This window comes from Erpetoichthys calabaricus, chromosome 8 (assembly GCF_900747795.2).
Source record: "Erpetoichthys calabaricus chromosome 8, fErpCal1.3, whole genome shotgun sequence".
NCBI lineage: Eukaryota > Metazoa > Chordata > Cladistia > Polypteriformes > Polypteridae > Erpetoichthys > Erpetoichthys calabaricus.
This window is the reverse complement of record NC_041401.2, coordinates 89,186,448-89,213,604: the sequence shown is the minus strand read 5'-3', so window position 1 is coordinate 89,213,604 and position 27,157 is coordinate 89,186,448.

The following is a 27,157-nucleotide window of genomic DNA, read 5'->3' as shown; positions in this document are numbered from 1 at the left end:
TAAGAGAACCCCATGGCTTTTGTAGTATTGGTGCAAGTCACCTAGCTGACAGTTAGTGAACTCAGAATAAAGGAGGCACAGCTTGCAGCATATTATGTATGTTTTATGTAAAAGAGGATTCTGGGTATTTTATATGGAGTGATGGAGGCCCAGTTATTTTTTTATTAGTATGTTAAGAGTGACCCCACTAAATGAGGTTTTTTTGTTTTTTTTCTTTTTGCATTGGTTTGTGGGAGATTACCTAACTTACAGTAATTTTCATTTTTGAAAAACAGCTTAAAATCTTTTCATGCACATTATTTTGGCTTAATTGATTTAGCATTTATATAAATCCAACCTTTTAAACAACAGTAGCACTTTAGGTATACATGCATTGACCACTGAGTAGGACTTTTCTCATATTAGTTGATTTAGTAGTTGCTGTGGTCCGGATATCATTCACATTTCATAAAAAGAGCAACCTTCTATATTCCTGGTAATCTCCCAAATATACAATGGTGGGTTGACTTCAGAAAATATCTTTTCTGCCGTAGAACCCAGAACAGTTACCACATTTTTAGGAAGAGCTGTTATGATGATACTATACTATGGCTGCTGGATGTTCTCTGAAGTGCATTTTTGCCATGCTGGTATATTTGAAATGTTAAAACCTATGCCTACCCAATATATATAGTAGAAATATATATTGTCACGGATGAGCGGGGACACTGCCCGGTCGGGACGCCTGGACAGTCCCCGAGTTGGACAATACTTCTCCTCGGCCACGAGAGGGCAGCCGCCCGGGCCTAATTGGGGGCCACAGGAATGGAGCCAGGACACTCACCACTGTGAGAAGACGTGGCCACCGCCAGGGGGCGCCCAGACAATTAGGGAGTCCTGGATGGCAGCACTTCCGTCACACCAGGAAGTGCTGCCGGAAGTAATCCCAAGGGCACCCGGTGTACTTTCAGGTGCTCTCCTGACACTTCCGCCACACCAGGAAGGGATGTCATGGGGAGCACCTGGGGCTCATCCGGGTCGTAATAAAAGGGGTCGCCTCCCTCCACTAAGAGAGCCAGAGTTGGGAGGAAGAAGACAAAGCTTGTGAGGAGGGCGAGAGGAGGTTGAAGGTGAAAGAGAAGAAGAAGAAGGAGAAAGAAGAAGAAGAGAGAAAGAGAGAGAAGGGTGAAGGTGAGAAGAGAAGGAAAGAGAAAGAGAAGAAGAAAGGGTTGGTGAAGGAAAGCATTGTGGTGCTGTAGGAAAATAAAGAAGTGTGTTTTGGACATTCTGGTGTCTGTCTGTCTGTGTCTGGGGGTATGCTTTCCACAATATATATATATATATATATATATATAAATATATGGGAGGAATATATATACACACCACCAGTCACAAGTTTTAAAAGACCCAATATTTCCACTTTTTATTGAAATTTAAGCAGTTCAAGTCCAGTGAATAACTTGACATAGTATGAAGAAGTAAACTGCCGGGGTTTTTTAAAAAAAAAAAACAAAAAAAAACTTCAGGCTAACAAAACCTGAAAAATAATGTAATTTTCAGAGTTATTCAAAAACAGAAACTTGTCTTCTGATTCTGTTGTGGCTGTGAGTCTGCCAGACCTGTTTCTGTTAGAGTTAGGAAAGTCCCTTTCCATGATATAGGAAACTGCTCTCACTGACACCTTGACTTTGTTTGCAGTCTCTCTCTAACTCTAACACTAAGACTTAGACACTTTTAAGAGTTATAATGGTCTGTCCATCTTCCTTGGAACAGTTTGTTCTGACACTGCTTTTACACAGATAGAATGTTTATAAGGAATCCACAAAAGGAGGGACATCTACAGGAACTGTTTGCCCTGACTTTCAAAGCTTAATTAATTTCCATTGCTGCAGAAAAGCTGTAAGTTGTTAACCCATCACTTGTTCCCCGTTAAAGACCTTTTTGTAACTGTGAAAATTGTTATTTTACACTTTTTGGTAACCTAAACTTTATTTATTTAACCTCTGCCACTTTCTGGCTTACCTTTGTAACATTTCAGGTTATTCACTGGACTTGAACTGCCTAAATGTCAATTGAAAACTGGGGTCTTCTAAATCTTTTGACTGGTTTGGTGTGTGTGTGTGTGAGAAGATGTATGAATATGTATATCATATATTGAGCTGGGCTGGGCTGGCATAGGTTTCAACCTTTCAGTCTACCAGTATGTCAAAAATGCACTTCAGATGGCATCCAGCAACCACAGTATAGTATCCTCATTAAATCTCCTCTTATCGACTTCTTCTTATGGCTGCTTCTGTTAGGGGTTGCCACAGCAGATCATCTTTTTCCATAATGACATCTCCTCTTATCAGTGTGGTAAATGTTCTCTGGGTTCTACAGCTAAAAAAAATATTTCCTGAAGTCAATCTGCCATTTTACCTTAGGGAGATTGCCAGGTATTGAGAAGGTTGATCTTTCTACCCACTTATGAATAATGTGGTTGTTCCAAAACTTTTGACCGGGTGTGTGTATATGTATGTATAGATATATATTGTCGCAATAACGACCATGAGACATTGCGAAGGTTTGGGGCAGCCACCCATTTAATAGTTCCCGGCTGCAAAACTGATTCAAAAAAAGAGACATGTTGATTCAACGGAGTCCAAAACAGAACTGATTTTCTTCAGGCAATATGGCGGCTTTAAAGGCCAGCAAAGGAAGTGATGTCATCAGCACCGGAACCGGAAGGGATGTCATTGGCTGCCCCAGAGCCGGGCGGGATTTCCCTAGACTGGTCTGCAAAAGATCGAGAGGGAAAGTTAGTGCACTTCGCCACCCCCTGGTCTGGCATGGAATTACATGTATTCAAGCCCTTTGGTTGTCTCCAAAACACACGTGTGTGACTATATATATATATATATATATATATATATATATATATATATATATATATAAATTTTTTTTTATTTAAATAAACTGTGCTGATTCAGACTTTAACATCTCCAGGGTATAAGGAATAAAACGGTTGTCTTACATGTTTGGCACACAAGTTCAGTTCAGAACACCCGGGGCTGTTGACCTGCTAGTATGAACTGTGCACTCTACTGAAGCCATATTTGAGCTGTATATGAAATCATTAAGACGGTAATACATCCATCTGTCAATTTTTCAATGCCCTCTACCTATTCATTTAAAAAGAAAGTATCACAAAAACAGTATTTTATGGAGCCACTTTCAGACAAGGCATACTCAATAATCCTTTCAATTTAATTAACTTTGAAGCTTAATAAAAATATTTCAGGTTTAAAATAGAGAGAATCCGAGGATGAGATGACCTAAAATGAGTCAACTGCACTTGGTCTACAGAGCAAAAATGAAATACAGTACACCTTTTGAGACTCTAAGATGTGAAAGGTATATTCTTTTTCTAAATTGGCAGACCAAAACAGGAATGGATCCTTTACAAATGTTGCCATACGGAATCTCATTGCAGAGTCCCATAATGGTAGTTATATCTCTTTTTCTATTTTTTGGCACATACTGACAAAGAATGCCAAAAAACATCTTCCCACTTTGATATATTATGGTGCAAATGGAATTGCTCACTAGCAAAAATGAACCCTCTGTTAACACATTGTGGTGCAAAAGGGCTTTATCCCAAATGTCAAAATGATTGCAGCATAATACTTAGCAACAAGAGTGTTTGTTTGTTCTTTATTTCGCCTTATACGATTTCTCATATTAGGAATTTATTAGTTTTTGCATACCCCTTGGGGTCAGAGCTCAGGGTCAGCCATTGTACAGCACCCCTGGAGTAATTGGAGGTTAAGGGTCTTGCTCAAGGGCCCAGCAGAGTAGGATCTCTTTTGGCAGTGACGGGGATTAGAACCGGCAACCTTCGGGATACCAGAACAGATCCTTAGCCTCAGAGCCACCACTCCACCCCCTTCCCCTTCATATGCTGGAAGATCAAAAAGGATGCTACCTTGACTAAGATATGTCACAAAATTGAATTATCTTTGACTGCTATGCAAAGCTAAGAGTGCATGTGGCAACCATTGAGATTTCTAAAGGCACAACCTATAGTATGTTAAAAGACAGTGATGCAAGTGTTTGTGTGGTGGGGGTCAGTTTAGTGTAAAATCAGGATGTTAAAGGGGTCGTACATGCTTACAGAAATTTAAGGGTGATTTCATTTCACTAAATGGCAGCCGACCATCCTGCAGATAACTAACAAAAGTGGATGATATGGGATGAAACCAACAAACTTATTAACATTTATTACAATACTAATGATGGTCATCTCCACTTGGGTTCTGTATGTAAAGCTCTATGATGGGCATCTTTAAGTAAAGCCTTTGTACATTTTGCAAGAGGTTTGAACAATTTCACAGTGAGTGAGGGGGGGTTTTCTTTTCCAAAGTGATGCACTGGAACCACACATCTTGCCTACTTTGTTAACTGCCACTCCACTTTACTTAGAAGCTGCTAAATTCAGGACCCTTGTCAGCTGAGAAGCACCCCATGTGTGTACATGGATAGCCTTTGGGGGTTAGCCCAGTGTTTGCGCATGTGTTTGACTAATCAATGGTGAACTCCATCATCAGCAATAACTTGGCAGCCTTCAAAGGTCAGCACCTCCCAGGCTGGCTTCATTTTTTTCTTCAAGTTTTCTTTTCACGAGAGAAGAGCTGAGTGCATTTTGTCAGTCTGTCTTGTGCACAGCAGTAGCACTGAAGACATAATAGTAGGAATGAAGAGATAATAATAGCTTTAATAATCTGGCATGCATGTGTGGGACAGCCTATGGGACTCCGCTCTGTGCAGGCACTGTAGCAGCATTGGAACTGCTACATGGTGTGTAACAATGTTGCGTAGCTTACTTTTTTTGTACTGACACCTGTTATATTGCTGATGATTTCAGAAGGACAATAATTCAGTTTACACTTGCTGCTTCTGATTCAGGGATGCCAACACAGAATATCAAATTTTTATCTCAACAGATAGTTCAGCTTTAAGGCACGTTACACTGCTCCCTGCCCTACTTTTGCTAGTGTACTGGCCCTTTCGTATGTGACCTAAAAATCACTTTCAGCTCTGGTATCACATGCATGTCCCAATGTATATGCTAGTACTCCCAAACACAGCTTTAAATTTCCCCACACTATGCATTCACTGGCATGGTTGTCACTACAACAGTTCCCAAAACTGACATTTACGCTGTTTCTCTCTCTACATTTAATTGCATGCCTGACACCACCACATAGACATTCATAATGGTGTTACAAGGATGTAATGGTGAGTACTGGAAAGTTGACTGATGCTTCAAATGTAAAAATTAGGCAGTATATTGATAGTATGATTGAGAAAGAAGTCCAAGGTTATCTCTTAGCTAAGAATTGTGACGCAGCAGAGTGCTGGAAGCTCCAGAATGCTGACCTTTCTAATTTATTTACTGCTTAAAATACTAAGATGTATTGGTGGATTTTGAACACTTGGATGTGGCCTGCTGTTGGAATCGGAGCACCTATCATTCAGAATAAAACTCGTGAGGATGTAACACATTTTCAGGCTTCTAGCAATGTTATTTAAAGTAATTAACCTTAATTTGCCAAAAAAAATGATTAGCTGCCGCCTTTTAACTTTAGCACTAGACAGTTGAAGTCCATTTCCCTGAGCTCCTAATGGGGGCTCCATTTAATCAAAATTCATCCATCAGATTTCAATGTTAAATCATCTTTTAATTGGGAGTTACATTCTGGTTAATAGTTTTATAATTCACAGGCTTTAATAGTTTTACCTCTGGGATCTGCTCCATTTTTCCCCGCACTCCAATTCCTGAGTGAACAGCAGTGTCCTTTCTGGGTATTGGCCTACCTCTGATAATAGAACTGTGATCCAATATGTGGAGTAAGCATGCGTTTACCCTGTCAAGAGTGTTGGTGCCTTTGCGGGCTGCAGGTACGAGCATGAATAAAAGGAAAAGGAGGGGTTTGGTGTGGCCGGCCTATTGCAAAATGGCCAAGTGAGCTGGCAAAACAGTAAACTACTGAAGAGTTGCTGCACCATATCTTGTGGTAAGCAGTGGTCATGCTACATGGTGGAAAGAGGTGAATAGTGAATCATCAGAAAATAGCAAAATTCATCCATTTATTTTCCAACCCGCTGAATCCGAACACAGGGTCACGGGGGTCTGCTGGAGCCAATCCCAGCCAACACAGGGCACAAGGCAGGAACCAATCCCGGGCAGGGTGCCAACCCACCGCAGGACACACACAAACACACCCACACACCAAGCAAACACTAGGGCCAATTTAGAATCGCCAATCCACCTAACCTGCATGTCTTTGGGAGGATACCGGAGCACCCGGAGGAAACCCACGCAGACACAGGGAGAACATGCAAACTCCACGCAGGGAGGACCCGGGAAGCGAACCCGGGTCTCCTAACTGCGAGGCAGCAGCGCTGCCACTGTGCCGCCCGCAAAATTCATTGCTTGGTGAAATGTATACAAAGAAAAAGCCTGTCATTTCTATGTAGTGTGATATAAAATTTAGTGTAAATTGCAATTCTGAATAAATTCCATGCCTGTGTAAATACTGTTTACAGTAAATATGCTCTCACTGAGAGATATTGTAATGTTGGCTGCTGTATATATGTACTGTAGAGGTGTGGTGTTCATTTTCTCATGTTTACACTTAAATCAGTGTTTATCATATTTCCATATCAGCCTTTTTGTCATTTGTGACTTTTTTTTCTCCTTGAACTGTATTTCTATGGTATATAAGGGTTTTTTTCCACTTCTGCCATGCTCATACTGAATGCCTGTTGTAGTTCCATAAGAACCATGTGACCACTTGGTTTGTGTCTCTCTGTGAAAGGCTTTTCTGTGTAAGCTTACATTTTCAGTTCATTCATGTTGTTGTTTTTTATTATGTTTGCTTGAATACAGAGTTTCTACTTGAGCCAAGGTTTTTCTTTTTTTGGAGCTGTGTGTGTCTACCTGATGTCATGCAAAACAGAATTGAATTCAGTAATTCAGTTTTGTGTATGTGTTTGTTTTTTCTGTGCATTGTTTTGCTAAATGAGTCATTTTTCATTTAGGGGGGTGTTCACAGGCGGATCCAACTTGCGTGAATTTCATCACAGCAACTCATAATGTGACTCAGTAGTGTGTATGGCCCCCACTTGCCTGTATGCACTCTGCACTCCCAACAATGTCTCGGCATGCTGCTGATGAAACAATGGATGGTGTCCTGGGGGATCTCCTCCCAGACCTGGATCAGAGCATCAGTGAGCTCCTGGACAGTCTGTTGTGCTACTTGACAGCGTCGAATACACCGATACATAATGTCTCAGAGGTTCTCAATTGGACTCGGGTTTGGGGAATGTGTAGGCTAGGCAATAACATCAGTGCTTTCGTCATCCAAGAACTGCCTACACAATCTGGCAACATGAGGCCAGGCATTTTCCTGTAGCAGGAGGAACTCGAGGCCCACTGCACCAGCATAAGGTCTGATAGTGGCTCTGAGGATTTTATCTCAGTACCTAACAGCAGTCAGGATACTGTAGCTTAGCATGTGGAGGTCTGTGTAACCCTCCAAGGATATTCCTCCCCAAGTCATCTCTGAGCCATCGCCAAACTGGTCATGCTGGATAATGTTGCAGGCTGCATAACATTAACCACGGTGCCTCCAGACTCTTTCATATCTTTCACATGTGCTCAGTGTGAACTTACTCTTATCAATGGTGGTGCTGCCAATTGTGGTATTCTCTGACGCATGCCAATCAAGCTGCATGGTTGGTTATAGGTCGTGAGCACAGGTCCTAGTAGAGGACCTCGAGGCCCTCATGCCATCCTCATGGAGTCTGTTTCTGAAACATGTACACCAATAGCCAGCTGGGGGTCATTTTGTAGAGCTCTATCAGTGCTCCTCCTGTTCCTCATCACACAAAGCAGCAGATACCAATCCTGCTGCTCGGTTAATGCTCTTCGATGGCCATGTCCAACTTTCTTCGTTTAATGGCCCATCCCCTGGTATCTCTTCCATGCTCTTGAGACTGTGCTGGGATACACAAGAAACCTTCTTGTGACATCATGTATAAATAAATGTGCCATCCTGGAAGAGCTGGACTACCTGTACAACCTGAATTGGCTGGAGGTTCCACCTTATGCTACTATAACCGACTGCAATCCTACATTTCCCTGCGTTGTGTAAATGATTGTCACGTAGGCACGTTGGTTTAAAACACGAGCTTTTATTTCCTCTTCCAGAAAATCTTTTTAAAACAAAAGTAAAGAAATAGAGTGTCACATTAACGTCTTCTCCCCTCTGCCCCTACAGCGTCCACCGCGCTTCTCGTGTATTTATTTATACAAACAAATTACATATAAAACTATTTACAAAAAAATGAATCCAATTTTCCAAAGAGAACTAATTACAATACACATAGACTTTATACAAAAAAAATCCTAATTTTATAATTATATATTCTTAACAAATGAAAATAAAAGAAAATATATAGCATACCTTTTAAAAACAAAAGTAAAGAAATAGACAGAGTGTCACATTAATGTCTTCTCCCCTCTGCCTATTAAATAATAAATGACATCGATTATAAATTATTAATACAAAGTAAATGAAATAAAAAAATCAGGAAAGAAACTGAAACCACAACCTACCCCTACAGCGTCCATCGCGCTTCTGGCGTTAGTGCCAAAAACGTGGTGCATGCAGGTTGTGAGGTGTGACGCTAATTAACACCCGTACTACAACAGATTATATTGTTGGTATACTATTAACTATTTACAGGGATCAACTCTTTTGGGGAAGTTCATAACAAAAAAAAAAAAATTATAAATAACATTTTACACTTTGCTACACTACCAGTGGTGACAAGGACACTAGCAAAATGCAAAACTAGAGAAGATTCAGCCAGGAAGGATAAGGAGAGAGCACTTGTCTGTGGCCACCATTCCCTTTTTGGGGGTTGTCTTGCTGTTGCCTCTCCAGTGCACTTGTCACTTTCATTTGCACCAAAGCAAAGCAAATTGTGAATTTGATTCACAATTGCTTATGCTTCCTAACTGAACAGATCGATATCAATGACACTTAATTGACTTGGTGTTAGACTGTAATAAATAAAGTGTTCTCAATTTTTTTGAGCAGTGTATATATGTGTATTGGCAAAAAGGGGATGCAGACCCAGTACCCAAAAGTGCACCAAGGTAGTCTAGATAGATACTATGAGGAAGGGTATTTATTAAGTAAACTTAAATATAGAAGAAATTGGGAAATGGAAGGAGAAAACAGAACACAAAAGATATAACAAAAATCTGTGCCACTCTGGGACTTCCCGAACATTTCTTGCTTTATCTAGCAGACTGAATATCTTAACTATATATGCAAGCAATAGGCAACTAAACCTCCCACTTCCTGCCTTCCTTCTTCTTTGGAGTTGGGTGAAGAGAAGAAGCAGCAAAGTTGTCTGACTGAGGAAGTGGAGATCCTTATAAAGATATTCTTGGGACTGCTTCCTGTGCCACATCTGTCTACTTGGAAGCACTTTCAAATGACCTCAGTTTTTCTCAAGAGCCTCTGTAGCTTCCTCAACATAATATTGATGCTGACTACTATGCACCTGGGGTGTCATTGCTCCCATACAGTACAACACCAGGCAAAACTCTGTTAAGGTGGTATTCCAGCCAGGTAAGGGCTGTGTAATGTCTTGCCATTCTCTTCGTCCTCGTGCTTTCCCTTACTACATGGTAAAATATATAAAATATGTTATATAAATACACACAATATATATTTTCAAATTTTTCTAGTGAAATTCGTCTTGTACTGTACATAGTACAAAGTGTCCATAGTACCATAAAATTCTTACTTGCATATCTATGCAGGTTTGTTAAATGTGTGTGTAAAGTTATTATATATAGGACTCTAAAAATATCCAAATCTTATTATATCTGTTAAATTCTGCTCCGTACTTCTAAATTTTTTTTTTTTTATTTTACTTCTAAAAAAAAAAACTTTTTATTTTATACTGTATTGAGGATTTGTTCTGTTCTGTGTATTGTATTGTATTGACCCCCTTCTTTTGACACCCACTGCACACCCAACCTATCTGGAAAGGGGTCTCTCTTTGAACTGCCTTTCCCGAGGTTTCTTCCATTTTTTTCCTACTGGGTTTTTTTGGGAGTTTTTCCTTGTCTTCTTAGAGAGTCATGGCTGGGGGGCTGTCAAAAGGCAGGGCCTGTTAAAGCCCGTGTCGGCACTTCCTGTGTGATTTTGGGCTATACAAAAATAAACTGAATTGTATCTAAGTATTTATTTATTTATTTATTTAAAGAGCTTCTATAAAATGCCAAATTTCCACTGGGGTCAAATCAAGTTCTAGCTACTGTATATATCAAATATTTACACACACTCCATGCATTCACATAAGTGACGGGTCTACATGTAAGAGAGATGTCCCTTTGAGGCATTTCTTACATGCGTCATCTTACTGCCAAGTAAGCCATGTTGTTTTTCTATCCCAGTGGTGTGCTTCTGAACTCCACGATAGTTGCATGGGTAGGCTATAACAGTGTTGACAGAATTCAGACAAATGCTAATATCAGATTGAGGGAACAGTTTGATATTATTATTTCAGGTTTGATAAATGTTTGTCAACAAGACGACAACAGTTTCACAGTGTTTTTGTGTAAATATGAGTCTGTTTGATGTTCTAATATCTCAGGTTTTTTTGTTGCATTTTGCTTCATGTGCAGGTTAGAGGATTAACTATGAGCACCCCAATGACCCCACTATGTTACACAGTGGTCTTGGTCCAAACCTCCAATCCAAAGCTTTAGTTCCTTGTTTGCACAAAAAAGAACACAACAAAGGAATCAGTTACTGGGGTATTTTTCTTCACCTTTTTGCTTGGCTACAAAGACCAAATTTTCACTTCTGTGAGCATCTGCTCTGCTTGGCATGCTGGGACTTGCCGCTCTTACCACTGTGCCTTTGAGAGTCCGACGTGATGGTGTGACTTTGATTTTTGACTGCTGGGCGATCTTTTTCACCAGATGGAGTGAATGGAAAAGGTGGAAATTAGGTGGCCTGTGTGTGTGCCTGCCATCCCCTAGCCAGTAGGCCCCCTTTGCCCAGGTCTGGCTCCCAGGCTGTGTGGTTTAGTCCACTGTTTCTACATTTTTTTTTTTCCCTCCAAGTAAAATACAATGAGATTTATGAGTGAAACAGTAAAGCAGATTTTTGTGTTGAGAGCAACTGCCTGTCTTTATAAAACCCTAAATTGTTTTAGATTGTTTGGTTCATTTGGCACATGTCAATCGAAAGATCACACGTCTGAAAACTACTGAGACTCTGCTAGAGGTGATGGTAGATTGCGATATTCATGAACTCCTTTATGTAAACACCAATTCAGATTTAAAGAGACCAAGTCAGAAACAAAAAAAGGACAGGGTCTGTTCTCCTGATAAAGGGTCAGTAAGAGAATGGGCTGTTTTTGCATTCATGAATACAACAAAGATGAAGCTAATATTCTGTATAGGTACACACTGTTGTTGAGAATAGTGTTAGAGACAATAAAAGAACAAAGCTATAGTTCCATTCAGACAAAATGAAAAGACAAGGTTCTTTTTATTTTTTGATGTATAGTAAGAATTTACCTTTCTTTACACAGGGACATGAAGATGTTTGTAATGTAAGTTCTTCAAATATTATTCAACTATGCCGCAAATGGGAGGCCTACAAAGAGTTAATAGATCCTACAGAACATTTTTTTTTATATGTGCTGTCTGCATACATATACAGTTAGGTCCATAAATATTTGGACAGAGACAACTTTTTTCTAATTTTGGTTCTGTACATTACCACAATAAATTTTAAATGAAGCCCCTGAAATGAAGGGATTATGTTTTAAAAAAATGCTTTAGTTGCCTCACATTTTTATGCAATCGTTTTGTTCACCCCACTGAATTAAAGCTGAAAGTCTGCACTTCAGCTGCATCTGAGTTGTTTCTTTTAAATTCATTGTGGTAATATACAGAACCAAAATTAGAAAATAGTTGTCTGTCCAAATATTTATGGACCTGACTGTATACTATACATGGAATTGTCTATCCCTTGTATGAATTTACATCTTTTAATACAGGGTCACATGATTCTGAAAACTATTTTGGCCTTGTCAGTTGCAAGGCAGGCACCAAATATGACTGAACACCAGTCCGTTGCATGGTACAGCAATACACACTCCCACACTCATTCATTCATACTGTACCAGCTTAAGTTAACCTCCAGTGTAAATAACGTGCATGTCTTTGAGATGAAGTGGAAGCTCACATATACGGTGGAAACAGTCTCCACACGGTGACCAAGCAAGAAGCTGAACTTGGGTGTCAGGAGCTGGGAGTACCAAGAAAATGACAGATGAATGTAGTTAATTTTTGCATTATCATGTATTTTGATGTTTATATTATTTTTCTTTTACATATTAACTTTTTACTATTTTATCAACCCCATACTGAATGTGTAATACTGTTTTAATGTATTTCACCCTCCAGTACAAGTGAACACAACTTTCGTTGTGCCCTAACTGCATTAGCAGGACCACTGGAAAAGGCCAATAAACGAAACTACATTGCAAGTCTTTTCAAACTGCATATTAACACTATAGCTATGAACTCCTATTGGCAGCCTGGATAAGATTTTAGGTGGAGTTTACGATTAAATGTGTGCATTCTACAGCTTAAATTTATTTTTACAATAGGTTACAGTTTATTTTATACGCTGTTTTATATACATCTTAAACTCTTTGTAGACTACAAACTACATATTTTCTAATATTTTGCTTTTAAAGAACTTATATTATTACAGAGTTGTGTATTTTCACAGCTTTGACATATATACAGTATATTATTCCTCCATGCATGCAGCCTTTTTATTTACTTTTGTAACTGTTTTTGTGTCAGCATTCTGGGAGGCCTATCTTCAAGTAGCAGTTCATGAGACCTAATCTTAGTTCAGTTTGCTCACCTTTTACTTCATCATGCTAGAAGAAAGAACAGCCCAGTTGTTGCTTATTGTAAATTCATGAAAAGAGTTCTTATGTTATGATTTAATTAGGCGATGCTAGTAGATATAAAAACTTTAGCTATATGATGTTAATGTGTTATAACTGTGTCACACAGGATCCTGTGCCATGGCCTGTAATGGTACAATGTAAATAGCACACAATGTATTATTCTGTAATACCATCTGCGTTGAACTGTTATAATAATAATAATAATAATTCATTACATTTATATACACATACACTAATCTGTTGCTGGACACTGTTATATTGGTAGAAGGTTAGCACATGTTAGATTGGAATTAGACAAGGAAATGGCTTCTTCATGTTGTTTTACTGTGTGTGATGCGCCAGAAGTAGATACTCTAAGGCTACCAGAATGAGACAGATGCCATGGAGGACTGGCACTAACAGGATGTCAGGTAACCATCTCCAAGTTGGCATGTGGCATTAAGAATGTACTGTTTTGGATGGGTGGGACCAGACTATGGAAAGCAGGCAGCTCAAAAGCTATCACATGGGGCTGGTCAGTTAATGTAAAACTACACACCTTATTAGGGGTGTAGTTCGTTCAGAAAGCTCTGTATGTCCCTGTTAACCAGCCACTGTGTTTCATAGAATGTCCATGACACACAAGTTTGTGCTGAGATTGGTGTATGGTAATATGGTATTTGGTAATATGTTCTGGAACACTAATATTAATAAGAGACTAGTCTGTTTGTCTAAGGCTGATACATACTCCATTTCCTATAGTACTATATTATTGGTCATATTCTGTAAAATGAATGTCTGTACCACAGTTACATTTGTACATTACAATTGTTTTAAGCAGCACTGCCTTATTTGTATAAGTGTGGTACATGTGCCATGTTTCATAAAACTAATGTCTTCACTACCTTATTATTTGCGTCGTTCTCTAACACTATGGTATTTATATCACACTGGAATGTATAGTACATGTGGCATGTCTGCTAACACAGTAATATCTCATTAATGCTGAAATTAGAGCTATATTCAGTGTATTTATACCATTCTAATGCTTGTATCATTACTGTATTGTATTAGCATAAAATTAGCATAATATCTATACCATCACAGCTTGATGCATTCTAATATTAGTAACAACCTCTGCAATGGCTTGTAAAGCAATAATATACATAGAATTTTGGCACCTGTGTATGGCATGTGTCACTGGCATTTTGAAATTTATGAAGTCATCTGGTACTGTATGAGTGGGCAGCTCAGTGGTAGCACTACAGCGTCGGAATAAGTAGACCAGGGTCCACATCCTTCCCTCCCTGCGCAGTTTGCATGTTCTGTCCGTGCCTGTGTGTGTTTCCTGTGGGTGCTCCAGTTTCTTCTTACAGTCCAAAGACATGCAGGTTAGATGAATCGACAGCAACAAATTGGCTTTAGTGTGTGTTTGGTGTATAGATGTGTATTTGTGTGTTCATCCTGCAATAGACTTTGGCCCTGTCCTTGGTTTGTTCCTGCCTTGGGGCCTATGCTAGCTTGGATAGGCCCCAGCACCCACCATAATCCTTGTTTGGATTAAGCTGGCAAGAAAATGACATGACTTCTCATATGTGTCTGTGTGTATATTTTAACTTCCTTGTAATATATGACATGCCTTATGGAAACAGTAGTATTTCAGCAGTGACATTAAGTTTATTGGATTAACAGAAAATATGCAATATGCTTCATAACAAAATTAGACAGGTGCATAAATTTGGGCACCCCAACAGAGATATGACATCAATACTTAGTTGAGCCTCCTTTTGCAAATATAACAGCCTCTAGACACCTCCTATAGCCTTTGATGAGTGTCTGGATCCTGGATGGAGGTATTTTTGACCATTCTTCCATACAAAATCTCTCCAGTTCAGTTAAATTTGATGGCTGCCGAGCATGGACAGCCTGCTTCAAATCATCCCATAGATTTTCGATGATATTCAAGTCAGGGGACTGTGACGGCCATTCCAGAACATTGTACTTCTCCCTCTGCATGAATGCCTTTGTAGATTTCGAACTGTGTTTTGGGTCATTGTCTTGTTGGAATATCCAACCCCTGCACTACTTCAACTTTGTGACTGATGCTTGAACATTATCCTGAAGAATTTGTTGATACTGGGTTGAATTCATCCGACCCTCGACTTTAACAAGGGTCCCAGTCCCTGAACTAGCGACACAGCCCCACAGCATGATGGAACCTCCACCAAATTTGACAGTAGGTAGCAGGTGTTCTTCTTGGAATGCGGTTTTCTTATTCCGCCATGCAAAGTGCTTTTTGTTATGACCAAATAACTCAATTTTTGTCTCATCAGTCCAAAGCACTTTGTTCGAAAATGAATCTGGCTTGTCTAAATGAGCATTTGCATACAACAAGTGACTCTGTTTGTGGCGTTAGTGCAGAAAGGGCTTCTTTCTCTTCACCCTGCCATGTTCTTTGTGCAAATTGCGCTGAATTGTAGAACAATGTACAGATACACCATCTGCAGCAAGATGTTCTTGCAGGTCTTTGGAGGTGATCTGTGGGTTGTCTCTAACCATTCTCACATTCCTGCGCATATGCCACTCCTGTATTTTTCTTGGCCTGCCAGACCTGGGTTTAACAGCAACTGTGCCTGTGGCCTTCCATTTCCTGATGACATTCCTTACAGTTGAAACTGATAGCTTTTTGTAGCTTTCCCCTAAACCATGATACTGAACAATCTTTGTTTTCAGATCTTTTGAGAGTTGCTTTCAGGATCCCATGCTGTCACTCATCAGAGGAGAGTCAAAGGGAAGCACAACTTGCAAATGACCACCTTAAATACCTTTTCTCATGATTGGACACACCTGTCTTTGAAGTTCAAAGCTTAACGAGCTAATCCAACCAATTTGGTGTTGCAAGTAATCAGTATTGAGCAGTTACATGCATTCAAATCAGCAAAATTACAAGGGGACCCAAATTTTTGCACATCCAGTTTTTCACATTTGATTTAATTTCATACAACTAAATACTGCTTCAATAAAAATCTTTGTTCGGAAAACACCCCAGTACTCAGATATTCCTAGAAAATGAAAGACATACCACTGTTATGTTTTTTTGTTGAAAGTAGAGTAAATTATTATGCAGGCTGAGAGGGGTTCCCAAACTTTTTCATTTGACTGTATATAATATATTTCCTGCTTGAAACAACTGGCACAAAGCAATGTGAACTGTAAGTCTTGTAAACCTAGATAGTAGGACCTCCACTTGTTTTAAATTGCCACTGCTACTTTGCCAAGGTTGTTTCTTTTTTGGAGGAGCAGTCACAGGCTCCACAGCAATCCACTGTATCCTCTTGCTTCTGTTTTCTACAGGGCTGACAGCTTCAGTAGAGATGGATTGCAGAAGCACAGATGACAGCGGCCATTGCATGTCCCCCGGCCTGTGTGGTGTGTGCCCCTGCTGCATGAGAGATCGAAGCTAAGAGCGCAGCACGTGTAGCATGTCGAGCTGCTCACCACGACAGGGGAGGCATAAATCATTATTGGCGAACACCTCATCCCCGGACTCTGTCTGACGGCCCATCCAGCGCGACATAAATCATAATTCCAGTACAATAGGGCCCTTCACCACCGGTGGGAAAAGTGTGTTGGTTTTATCGATTTTCCTTTTTTCTCCTTCCTCACACCTGCCTGCCCCTGAATCATTATGAAATGAAACTGATTTGGAATTCATAGAATACTAAATAAACTTTACGAGTTCAGAGCAGGAAAAATGAGAACTAATGATATAAAAATTACAAGGCGTGCTGAGTATTATTATACCTTTATTGATTTGTTTTTGAACTGTACCTCAGAATAATCAGTGGGGTGCGTATTGTAAATGTCCAAGGAGGCAACAGACAGGTGTTTATTAGTAGTAAGATACCTCTTGAAATGCAAGGGCCCCTGCAAAAATCAAATGCCTTTCTTAACCTTGCCTTGTATTATTTGTATTATTTACACTGTGTTCAGTTTTGCTGTAGCTCTTCCTATGGAGTCTTAAGTGTTTGTTCCTTGTCTTGTAGAGTAGAGTGAAACCTCCAGAACAACTTTGGATTTGTGTTTACTTTATTGTCATTCACACCATATAACAAGGAACGCACAGCTGAACAAAATTGCATTTCTCCAGGCTCAATGTAGAAACACAAACGTGAGGACAAGTGACGTTTTACAAAGACAGCGTGGCAAGCGGCTGGGGGTGGTACCCATCCGGGATGCCCGGAAGGACCGGAAGAGGGACTACGCTTCCTCCTCCAGACCACGAGAGGGCAGCCGCCCTGGATGGTATGGGGACCATGGGAACAGAGCTTGGAAGCTCAACCCTATAGGGGCCCGTGGTCACTGCCAGGGGGTGCCTGGATGCCTGAAGAGCCCTGGCCCTCAGCACTTCTGCCACACCTGGAAGTGCTAGGGGGAAGAAGACCAGGAACACCCGGAGTGCTTCTGGATGCACAGCCGGCACGTCCGCCACACTGGGGAGTGCCGGCAGTTACTCATTGGAAGGCACCTGGAGCACATCCGGGTGGATATAAAAGGGGCCACCTCCCTCCATTCGATGGATGGAGTCGGGAGTGGAGAAAGATGAAGTCTTGAAGGAGAGTAGTCGAGGCGGACCTGAGCAAGGCAGAGTGAAGGAAGGCCTGGACTTTGGGGAAGTACTGGGGTTGTGTGTGAACTAATTGTAAAATATTATGTATAATAAACTTGTGTTGGATGATCTGTCGGTGTCCGCCTGTCTGTGTCCAGGCCGTGCTCCACAACGGATAGACTTAATAAACAGCATAAACGGACAAAATATATGTATGATCCAATAGACACATTGGTGAATAGTTGTAAAGTGTTCAAGTGATGAAAAACATTAACATAATGCACAGACATAACAGCATTTCAGGATATGTGAGATTCCGAATGTATGTGTATAAGCAGTCTGTGTGTGTGTGTGTGTGTGTGTGTGTGTGTGTGTGTGTGTGTGTGTGCGCGCGCAGGAATTTAACTGTCCCAATAGGTCAGCATGTTGTTTGTTGTTGCTGGGAGTTGAACAGTCTAATGGACTGTGGGAATAAACTCTTACTGAGTCTGGCAGTCTTGCACTGCATATTGCGGTAGCGTTTGTCAGAGGACAAACGTCTGAACTGTCCATGGGCTGAGAGGGTGGGGTCTCTTAAGGCTGTGTGACAAGTACAGACAAGTCTTGTATAGACCGGAGGGTGGTTCCGATGATTTCCTCAGCCATCTTCTCCATTCTCTGGAGGGACTTTGATCTGAAACAGAGCAGTGCCATACCAGACTGTGAAGCTGCTGGTCAGGATGCTCTCTATAGCACCTCTGTGGAATGTTGTGAGTAGAGCAGGGTGAGGTTTATTCTCCTCATCTGTCTCAGAAAGTGAAGGCACTGCTGTGCCTTCTTATCAAGGGAGGTGGTGTTTGTAGTTCATGTAAGGTTATCCATGATGTGCAGCCCCAGGAACTTGGTGCTTCCTCCAAACTCCACAACGTTGCCATGGATTATAAGTGGAGTATGTGCTATGTGGTTTGTCCTGAAGTCAGCAATGATCATCTTCGTCTTGTTGACATTCGGTGACCGGTGGTTGTTTTCACACCGGTCAACAAGTTGTTTCACTTCCTCTCTTTAGGCCATGTGAACTCTCTGGCCTCCCTTAAATAAGAGCCTTCAAGAAACTAAATGTGATGTTGCCTCATTCTTCTTGAGTGAGAACCATGGTGGCACTAAGATGCAAGTTCAATCTTACTGTAGAGAGGCAGCCTTCAAAAATAATCTATATGCTCCCTCAATCCCTTCTGGGCAGCTTCATTTTACTTCCCGAGTAAGAATCTCAGAAACACTGGCCATTGTCTCACTCTTCTTGAGTAAGAACGTTCGAGACGTTCAATTGTGTGAGATGCCCTATTCCTTATCTTCAGTAAGAACTGAGAAGAAAATAAGCCATGTGCAGTTTCAGTTTTCCTCTAGTGTGACAATACTGAGAAACTGAACTGTGTATTGCCTCACACCTCAGATGCTGATTTGTGCTACCTCATGCTTCTTCAGCAAAACCTATGAGACACTCCTCTTTCTGCTGTTTTTCTCCTTTAAAATAAGTGACTTACAGAGGGTGAACACTGCACTGCCTCAGTCCTCATCATGAGTATATCTTGCTTTCCTTTCAAGTGTATAGTGTACCTGTATTGTTTACCTGTTTTGATCTCTTTTAAAATGAGTATACAGTGGTGTGAAAAACTATTTGCCCCCTTCCTGATTTCTTATTCTTTTGCATGTTTGTCACACAAAATGTTTCTGATCATCAAACACATTTAACCATTAGTCAAATATAACACAAGTAAACACAAAATGCAGTTTTTAAATGATGGTTTTTATTATTTAGGGAGAAAAAAAATCCAAACCTACATGGCCCTGTGTGAAAAAGTAATTGCCCCCTTGTTAAAAAATAACCTAACTGTGGTGTATCACACCTGAGTTCAATTTCCGTAGCCACCCCCAGGCCTGATTACTGCCACACCTGTTTCAATCAAGAAATCACTTAAATAGGAGCTGCCTGACACAGAGAAGTAGACCAAAGGCACCTCAAAAGCTAGACATCATGCCAAGATCCAAAGAAATTCAGGAACAAATGAGAACAGAAGTAATTGAGATCTATCAGTCTGGTAAAGGTTATAAAGCCATTTCTAAAGCTTTGGGACTCCAGCGAACCACAGTGAGAGCCATTATCCACAAATGGCAAAAACATGGAACAGTGGTGAACCTTCCCAGGAGTGGCCGGCCGACCAAAATTACCCCAAGAGCGCAGAGACGACTCATCCGAGAGGTCACAAAAGACCCCAGGACAACGTCTAAAGAACTGCAGGCCTCACTTACCTCAATTAAGGTCAGTGTTCACAACTCCACCATAAGAAAGAGACTGGGCAAAAACGGCCTGCATGGCAGATTTCCAAGACGCAAACCACTGTTAAGCAAAAAGAACATTAGGGCTCGTCTCAATTTTGCTAAGAAACATCTCAATAATAGCCAAGACTTTTGGGAAAATACCTTGTGGACTGATGAGACAAAAGTTGAACTTTTTGGAAGGCAAATGTCCCGTTACATCTGGTGTAAAAGGAACACAGCATTTCAGAAAAAGTACATCATACCAACAGTAAAATATGGTGGTGGTAGTGTGATGGTCTGGGTTTGTTTTGCTGCTTCAGGACCTGGAAGGCTTGCTGTGATAGATGGAACCATGAATTCTACTGTCTACCAAAAAATCCTGAAGGAGAATGTCCGGCCATCTGTTCGTCAACTCAAGCTGAAGCGATCTTGGGTGCTGCAACAGGACAATGACCCAAAACACACCAGCAAATCCACCTCTGAATGGCTGAAGAAAAACAAACTGAAGACTTTGGAGTAGCCTAGTCAAAGTCCTGACCTGAATCCAATTGAGATGCTATGGCATGACCTTAAAAAGGCGGCTCATGCTAGAAAACCCTCAAATAAAGCTGAATTACAACAATTTTGCAAAGATGAGTGGGCCAAAATTCCTCCAGAGCGCTGTAAAAGACTCATTGCAAGTTATCGCAAACGCTTGACTGCAGTTATTGCTGCTAAGGGTGGCCCGACCAGTTATTAGGTTCAGGGGGCAATTACTTTTTCACACAGGGCCATGTAGGTTTGGATTTTTTTTTCTCCCTAAATAATAAAAACCACCATTTACAAACTGCATTTTGTGTTTACTTGTGTTATATTTAACTAATGGTTAAATGTGTTTGATGATCAGAAACATTTTGTGTGACAAACATGCAAAAGAATAAGAAATCAGGAAGGGGGCAAATAGTTTTTCACGCCACTGTATGTGTACTTTGTGCTATCTCTTCTTGAGTAGGTAGAAATAGATAAATGTGTTATGCCTCACTTCTGGACTATAGTTAAAGCATCCACATATCTGACCTCTCTCTGCTGCCTTACCTGTTCAATAGAGGGAAAGCCTTCGATTATCCAAACCATCCAAGGCTCTCTCAAATATTATCAAAATGGCATGGTGTATATTCCTCTTCCTGAGATTCAGCTTCTTTAGAGTTCTGTATTTGAAAGCCTCCAGGAGGTAACAGATGCTCTACCATAGTTCTAACCAAGTTACTTGCTTTCCCGTAAATCCATGCTCTGCCTCTTATGTTTCACTTTGCCAATCTTTAGGATATGTACAGTACGTGTATGTGTTTGCCGGTCTGACCTTTGTGCTGCCGCCTCAGTGTGACCTCCTCCAGTACTATTATAGAATTTTGCCTGAGGGGTGTCACTTGTCAGGGTGACTTTTAATCCAGCAGGGAGTCCATGTTGTAAGTAAAGTTTCCCTTGAAAACTAAATTACCATTTTTGAAAATATCACTGCCATTACCATTGAGCTATAACAAATGAGGCTTTTGAAGCTGCTATATGAAGGAATTCTGGGAGTATAATTACGATTGATATTGGTTCCTTTCAGCAGAATGGATGTGAGACTGTACCGTAATTTTAGGGTTTTCACCAGCGTTCATTGGTAAACATGCAACCTGCCGTCTTGTCACCCCTTGAGTGATGTAGGTGGTGATTAGAGACTGACAGCTCTGCCTTGGTTTGTGTCCAGCACAGGAGAAGCCTGCCGTAGACATGCTGTTGAGATTTCCTGTAGTGCTGAGTTTTTAACTGTGAGCAGAATTACCCACTGCCTATTGCCTAAATGAGGGCTTGGGTATTTCATTATATTTGCTTTCTGGCTTCCAGTGATTACCAGCCTCACCCTAGGCCATCTTCAATACATTACTGTATCTTTATATTTTATATAGTGCCTTTCATTATAAAGTGCTAAAAGCAAGGGGGCTGAGATGGTTTGTAAAGAATAAAAGTGAATTGTAATATTTGGTATTATATTTTGAGAAAAGCTAGGTTGAAGGCTCTCCTTATAGTCCAGCTGAGCACCTTTAATATCAGCTAACCAAGCTTCCCTGGCTTTTTCAAGGCAGAATTAACTTGGACTATGAAAATATTAATTTAAGGTAGAAGGGGAATGGGGCCACTCACTTCCAATTACCATCCACACTGTCAGAGCTATCCGGGCACAAACAAGGAAAGAGGAAAGGATTAATTGCCTCGGACTCTGCCCGCACTCTAGGCCCAATTAGGGAAACATATTGGCTCCCAGCGTTGTTGCACACACCGCTGTGAAGGGAAATTGTGTGAAATTTTTAACAGGTTTCAGAGGTCAGGATGAGGAGGGCTGGAACTGGGGAAGCAGAAGAAAGAGCTGCTGGTGGCAGTCAGTACATGTGTGTGGTGTGTTAACAAAGAATGAAGGAAAGAGGGACTGAAACCAGCTTGGGGGGGGGGGGGCTTTGGGGTGCAGGGCTGCAGCTTTGGGGCTACCCATATGTGCTGGCACCCAACACCAAGATACAGGGTGTGGAATCCTCTCCCATTTTATCACTCATTTTTTGTTTATCAAACCATTTTACTTTGGAATATGTTGAATTTTTACATTTTTCTGACTCTCCACTTTCTTCTCGATGTCCAACAATGCCTCATACATTAATTTCAGTGAGAGGCCCTGCCTCTTCATTTGTTTGAATGTTTTTAACTCCAAATCACAAAAACAAAACCACACATTACACTTTATTAAAAACTGGAAAAAAAGATTAAAATCTATTATTCTGACTGTGTGCTCCAGATTTAGGATGCCTTCTTCTCTCGTCTTTTGTCTTTCACATTCTCTGTTTGAGCTGCATTGGATTCTGATTGATAATTACACTTCACTCAGAATATACAGTACAGAGATTGAGGGATACAATTATTTTGGGACATTATGATTCTTTGATTGACTGTTACACATCCTTTTAAGTTTTGAGAACTCGCCAATTAACAGCTGTCTTGAAATAGTTATGTTTAATTGATTGAGTTAATTTTCTTTTGAAATTATATTGGAAGCTGAATTTCTAACATGATCCTCAATAGTTTAAAGAACTTTCCTAAAATTTAAACAATAAGACAAGTTTCCCTATATTTGCAACCATGTCCCGACCAGAAGCTGAGCAGAAGTGGTCAGGACAACAGGAGAAGTCAAAGTAATCTGACAGTCTTGTTATTGTATGTGGATATTTCTTCTGTATCTAAAATGCATTTATTTGTATATTCTCTTACCCATTGTTGTTGAAATTATTATTAGAATTATTTCTCTAAATATTTGCATATTTTTGTATGTTTTTAAATTTTTTTTTAGTGCTATATGCAATGCAGGCATATTACTATGCTATGCAGAACGAACTTAAAACAATAAATGGTCAAATAAATGTTCTGTGAAACATGACAACAAATAAAGAACATAATGATATGTGTGCATAAATATTTAAATGTGTCATTAAATGTATTTTTTATTGCTTATTTGTTTATGTATTTGTTTTTTCATTTATTTATTACAGTGGTGGCTCTTGCAACATGAACTACGACTTAGAATGAAAACTATCATTTTCACCTGAGCTCTAACAAGTACTGTTTTTTGAATGGGTAATTATCGATAGAGGGGTCGCTCACAGTCGCAGCTTTGCACATGCCTATGCTATGAACAACATGGTTCCCAAGGAAAGCAAAGCGCATGCTCAAAGTTCTGACTGTGCACGTCCATGGTAGACACAACTGCAAGAAAAAGTTGGGTAGAATTCCTGCATAAAGCAGCTACCGTAATTCAAGAAGCCCTAAATTCATCATCTTCTCAGAAGTCTGTAGCTGACATGTAGTGTCTGTCTTTAACCATAGCACTTGATGGCCAAAGATTTATGTGCACTCTACTGGTGATTCACTGATCAAAAACGTACTCGGTAGAGCCCACCCTCTCAACTTTGACAGGTGAAAATAACTGTTTTTATTTCAAGCCGTGTTTCATGTCACTGAAATAAATAAATGAAGAAATAATTAAATACATACAAAATAAGCAACAAAAACATATTTCATGACACATTTAATTATTTATGCTCACATATCATTGTTTTCATTTATTTATTGTCATATTTCACAATACATTAATTTGAGTATTTAATTTTTCCCAAAATATTCCCCCATAGCATGCTACGTTATCCAATAAAACACTTTAAATAGAGCTTCCTTCTGAATATTCAGGATTCTCAGACTGACAATTGCACTTGTCTCTCTATACCCTGGACTCTGATAAGCAGTTAGTGGAATATTCAGGACACTCTGATTAGCAGCTCTGGTTAATCTGAAATGTTCAGGACTCTCTGACAGCTGCACTTCACACTGAATTTTTGGGATTATATGATTGACATCTAACCTTCCTTCAGAGTATTTAGGAATGGCAGCTAAATGTCTGTCATAACTCTCTGATAGACAGCAGCTAAGGGAAATTACCAATCATGCTAGAAGAATTGATACAGATCATGAGAGTAGCTAGCCACTGTTTGTGAACTTGCTTATCCTGAGGAAAACAGAAGGTGGGGCCAGATTAATAGGGTAGTATGGGTTTGGAGACAAAGTCAGAGAGGTGAGATTGTGTTGGTTTGGACATGTGCTGAGGAGAGATGCTGGGTATATTGGGAGAAGGATGTTAACAATAGAGCTGGCAGGAAAGAGGAAAAGAGGAAGGCCTAATAGAAGGTTTATGGATGTGGTGAGAGAGGTGATGGTGAAACAGAGCAAGATGCAGAAGACAGGACTATATGGAAGAAGATAATCTGCTGTGGCATCTCCTAATGTTAGCAGTTGAAGAAGTTTAAGAGAATGTATTTTCTGTTTTATTATTGCTGCTTTTGTCTAGTTTTGCTGGTATCTTTTAACTAGTGATTTAACAAACCACTTAAGTTTTAACATCCATTCAGTATGACTTTGAAGAGTATGTGTTCTGTTCTGATGAGTTCAGTCTTTTACAACTGGGTGGGACTTTCTTTGCTGAATATCTTATAAAGCTATTTCTCTGTGTTTTATTCTGTGTGGAATAGGTGCTTGCTCATTTTGTGTATTTGAGAATTGTGTAGACCTGAATCAGATCACCATTTAACCTTCTTTTCTCAAGACTAAAGAGGTTTAACTGTCTATCACAGTAGGACCCGTCCTTTAGCTCCAGGATGCAATAGGTTGCTCGTCTGTGCACAGCTTTTTTTATTTTTTTAAATAGCATGGTGACAGAAGTGCACACATAGCACAATATACAGTGGGAGTATAATGTTCCTTGATTTGTATTGAACAGCTTTTACAATGTACCTCAACATTTCATTTATAATTTAGCTAGCTGTGTTACCTGGCTTTGCCCAGGAAATTTCATAAGACAGTTGGCATCAGTTATAGTTAACCGGGTCTATCAGAAGGACTACACACTTAAACCTTCTACGTTTAAGTTTTGTGATGACGTTTCAGCTGCTTTTGAAAAGCTTGTCAATACTTTTAGAACATAAAGTATATTTATGTCACAAAAGGAAACCGGAAATGAGATTCATTTCAGTATGTTAATGTCTTTAAGGTAGTGTCTTTTTTTATGGACTTGTATGTGAACGCTGTGTAATAAACAAGCCTAGTGCTTTAAGAATATTGCTCAGAGTGCTGTGCGAACTGAGCACAGAGTATTAAATAAGAGTTTAACAGATATGGTGCACCTGTATCCACAATTAATCAATAATACATGTATTTGTAAAAATACATTTCCATCCGAAAAATATAAAACAAATACATTGTGCTGGCATTTACTAAATTCCTATGCATTTTAATTATAACCTCACATGGATTTTTGGTCATATCACCCATTCCTATGTCCAAATCAAGACAAAGCATAATTGCTGCCTTGTGTTTGTGGTCCCTCTTAATTTGTATTTTATGTGTATAGTGTTTCTTCTCACATTATACAGTAGAACCCTGTTAATCTGGATTCTGATTTTTCTGGACTTTCGGTTAATCTGGTTTAGATTTTCCATCATGGGAATAATTCAAACTATCTAGAAAAAAAGTATATAGAAGAAATTGTAAAAATAGCCAATTTATGAGTGCTTTTCTGCAAGTTGTATGATATATTTAACATTGCGAGCTCACCTAAATGTAGATTAACAGTGTCATTGTAAACAAGAAGAGCAGTGAAAAAGGGATTAAAACTTAATCCATGTGTACTAAGTTGTACCTGATCATTGCGGTAGATAAGAGTGAATGTGGTGGGGCACAGTAGTACATGATCAGTAAAGGGGATCTATCATGCATTAATGGATAAGACTCAATTTCTAGCCCCTCTCCTCCACTACACCAACTATTGAATATAGTTGACAGCAGCTGCTAGCATTCTCCATGCGGTCACCCTACTTTAGTTCTTTAGCTGCTGTATTGTTTTGTTTTTACTTGTGTTTCTGTCTATTTATATTTGTGGTTTGGGTTGGAATATGGAAATAGAAAGTGCTGCAATGTCAATTGAACAAAAACTGAAAGTGCTTTTTTGCATTTATTAGGGAGAAAGTTAAACGAGATCACTCTCGAATTAGGGACGGCAAAACAAACTGTTTCTGAATAGAGGAAAAAAAAATAAGAAAGCAACAACAATTTTAAATAAAAACTGGTACATTAAAGACACCTCCTGGTTAACCTGGACTTTCACTAATCCAAGTTGAGTGCGGTCTTGTCAAATCCATCAATGGGTTCACTTAGTTCTACTGTATCACCTACTGTATGTTTTGTTATTCTACATATACATTTATTTTACTTTTTTTTTTAATTAAAATCTTTCCATTAAATAAAAGTAACCTCAAAGTGGGTACTAGCAGCACTAGCTCTTCTTACATGCATTTGTAACACACTTTTGCATTTTTTAGATGTGCTTTTGTCAGCATGCATTTCTTGGTAAGCTTTTGTTGTGCCACCCGTATTGACAGCTCATTTTTTGGGAAGTAGTTAGCTGTCATTTGCAGAAAACTACACCTTATTCTCAATACAATTTTTCCCCTGGTAAATGCAAATATGTGTCATTTAAAATAATATTATAGAAGTGGTTGTAAGAGACAAAGTACAGCTACTGAGCCCCATTTCTGATTGTCGGCTTTGTCACTGTTTCCTTGTACTCTTCACAATCTTCTTGTATCTAAATAGTTTTTTTCTAGATCCTTC